Source organism: Pinus tabuliformis, chromosome 7, assembly GCF_031772625.1.
Source record: "Pinus tabuliformis cultivar Carrire ecotype Pingquan chromosome 7, CPIR1, whole genome shotgun sequence".
Lineage (NCBI taxonomy): Eukaryota > Viridiplantae > Streptophyta > Pinopsida > Pinales > Pinaceae > Pinus > Pinus tabuliformis.
This window is the reverse complement of record NC_142293.1, coordinates 997,917,391-997,921,092: the sequence shown is the minus strand read 5'-3', so window position 1 is coordinate 997,921,092 and position 3,702 is coordinate 997,917,391.

Genomic DNA, 3,702 nt, shown 5'->3' with positions numbered 1-3,702 from the left:
GGTAAATGCACCATGCATTAGAAAATTTTTCCCAAAAAAGTGGCAAATATAGTAGTGGCTTACCTACGTATTCTAGTGGATGGTAGATTTTTATATGGATTCAACAGTGATTGTGACACCCTCCTCCAACATTTACCCAAGTTAACTGGTCCACTTGCGTAAAAATGTGACTTGATGCTACTGTGATGTTATTAAACTCCCCAAGTACAGTTAAGGAAGTGGAATCGACAAAGCCAGACCAATCTAATCTTCCACACATGCTATAGAACAATCAGGAGCCAACCAACCCTTCTACATGACCAACCTCAAAGGAAACGTGACATTTCACTGATCTGGACGCCCATCCACTCCCATGAAAAGAGATGCATGTGATTAAGGCCTTCCAGTCGCTCCCACAACAAGGGCATGCCAGCGACTATGGACATTTCCAGCTAGTTTTAAGCCAACGACCCCCGATTCAGTGCCATGTTTTCAAGGCTAGGACACAAGCCAATGCAAAAAACTTCATGAACCTTTCATAAATGATAAATAACATTGGAACAAAGGTACTAATATAAACATTTGATTAGTGAATTGATTTAACCCCTACTAGCCATGACAGGCATTTCGTCAAACATGTCACAGATATGCATTTTACAGGTCTTAGCAACAGATCTAAGCATAGGGATCTCATACTTATTTGAGATTCGTAAAGAAGAATTGTTTCCATATCACAATAGCTAAATTATCATCTATTGGGTCATATATTCATTGTACTTTCAATTACTAATCAAAACATGATGAGGGCCATACATCAAGTTTGTCATAAAATATTCTCATAACCAATATATAGCCAACATAAATAACAAGGATAGAATAGCCATATAATCCACATATAAGACAATACATTTACACATGAAATACCAAGGAGAAGAAACTATTATTGATGAATGCAAAATCCAACTAGGTTTAAGACTTCCACTAACCACCTGACCATAGACTGGTTGAACCAAATATTTCATTTAGCCAATCACCCCTGTGCCATATTCCAAGCATGAATGTGGGACTCAAAACCAAACCAATCTAGGTTTCCTTAGGATTTACCACAATCCCCACTGGATCACTAGGCCTTAAACAAGCACGGATGCCACCAGATTTCCCCACCTACACTATGAGGGATTTGCATGTCTCCTAGTCTCTAGGCTTTACTGTATATTCCACCATACAACAGTCGAGGATTCCTAGGCTTGATCAAGACTAAACCCTCTAGGTTTTACTATATATACCACCATTCACTGGCCAAGCAGTCCAAGGCTTGATCAAGGGCACAGACCTCTAGGCTTTACTGTGTATCCCGCCATTCACTGGTCGAGGATTCCTAGGCCCACTGAGACACACAAAATCTAGCTTTACTGCAATCCCAATATGTTCTAGGTATTCCTAGGCCTTGTTTTCTTTCTTTCAGAGACCACCTTACTCAGTTTCAAAACCATCCAGCGATCCAGCTCAACCAAATACAAGAGAACCGATCATGTCATGGCTATCCAGAAATGGAAAGGAAATGCTAAAGAACAATGTCACATTTGGAAAAACCCATGCCAATGATAGTAAGAGAACCAAATACACACATGCATGTACCATGCATGCCAAATATAGCAAGGAAATCAGACATGAAATTCGATACTTGTAAATAATAATTTTGTAGTTTCTTGATCTTGCTCTTCCTTGCTTAATCCTTTCCTTCCTTTTCCTTCTTGGTTTTCCTTTGCTTTCTTTGATCCACTTCTAGAGTGTTCGAAGAATTCTCTAAGTGTCCAAGAGTGCATGGGAGAGAGAATAGAGGGAGAGATCCAAATCTGAACAAACAAAAGGTTACCAACTAATCCTCAGAATCCTTTTTATTAATGAAGCCTTTGTTTTCTTCAATTTTCCATTATTTTACTTCATTTTCCTCCTCACATGAAACTATGACCTTCCACCTTCCTTTTCTCCTAATTTCCATTATTTTCATAAATAAAATGCCAATTAATATCACTTTGCCTTTCCAAAACCTTTTCCATTGCCTTTTCCAAGTTCTTTTAGCAATAACAACTGAAATTAACACCCACTAGGATAGCTTGGAATACGTGTCCATGACCTTGGTCTTATATGTTTTTTTTACATGAATTTTTGACCAGGGTTGTTACAGAACCTCCCCTTTGGGGGAACACCGTCCTCGGTGTTCAATGACATCTACAATTTGAAAGAAAAACATACTATGCATGGAGCTTTATAACTTAGGTCGTTGCGGTATTTACAATGACCACTACTGAAACATGACAAACATATTGCTTATTTGAGCTTTATGAAACAAATCATTATGTTATTTACAATAACAACCTCATATACTTATACACATTTTCTTCAACCAGTAACTAAACATATTGTCTATGGAGATTTATAAATTTAGCTCAATATGATATTTACAATAATATACACATATGCACATTTTCTCAACCAACAAATAAAAGGATATGGTGCATGTATGAACAACAAGGGAATCTAGAAGCTTACACCTCCACTCTCAAAGTAGTACCAGGATTCACCTCCTTCCCAGGAAGTCTAGAATCCACTGCCAAAGTGAAACATGTATCCGATATCCAACGATATGATCTTGTTCTAATGTACCCTCAGTGAACAATTGCCAACTCATTTTTCTAAGGCACACTCCCAATGTGCATTTGATTCCATTTGGAAATGCTAACGACAAAAAAAAATCACATTCATCATCCTTCCCTTCTCTACTACACAGTCCCTCAGGAAATCTGGTCATCCCCTTATGTGTGGTCACTCACCTTCCAAGTTCCTTGACATCCCCTTTCCAGGGCGATCCATCCCTTGGTAAGGTTTCCTCACATCAGAAGATACAAAAGACAAGGCATATCCCCGCCTCAAAACCATCATACTGGTCATAGCATGCTCGTGACAACCAATGGATATTATTGGGTACTGATGTCCCACAATGACCCTACTCCTGAAGTGCTTTACTATCATATTGTTTCCTATTCCAATTCCTTTTATTGTTGTTGCTAGTGCTTGCTGTCAGTTTCAACCACCCAACCTGGGCATTTTCCATGATTTCTTGCACCAAGCAGATAAATTATATTAGATTCAAAGCAAATTGAAATAAATTCACATCATACCTCATTGGTAGCTCTTCAATAAGGTACACTTTCAATTATATTTACTTCATGTCACAACAAGCCAAACTAGCTCTTTTACCAAATCATCATGTATAAGCATATCACATCCAGTAAGATCAAAATGCAGCCATCATAAATCAGAATCATAAATCACATGTAACTATCATAAACCAGAATCATAGATCACATGCAAAATTAAAACTAAAATAAAATAATGGTACTAATCCTTCAATTACTCCATTTCTTCTACCTTTGTCCTTGGTAATTTCTATACACACACCAGTTCGATTTCCAAACCCGATAAACACCCAATGCCTCTTCTTCAACCATGTACAAATACACATAGTGTCCATCACACACATATAACCACACACGACATACAACACCATAGAATACATTCACCTACACATAACATACAACACATACATCTACACCCAGCATACAACAGAACACATACACTTGCATCCAGTGTACGACAAAACACAATACATACACCTACACTCATTGTACAACAAAAAAGATACACATGCATCTGTTGTAG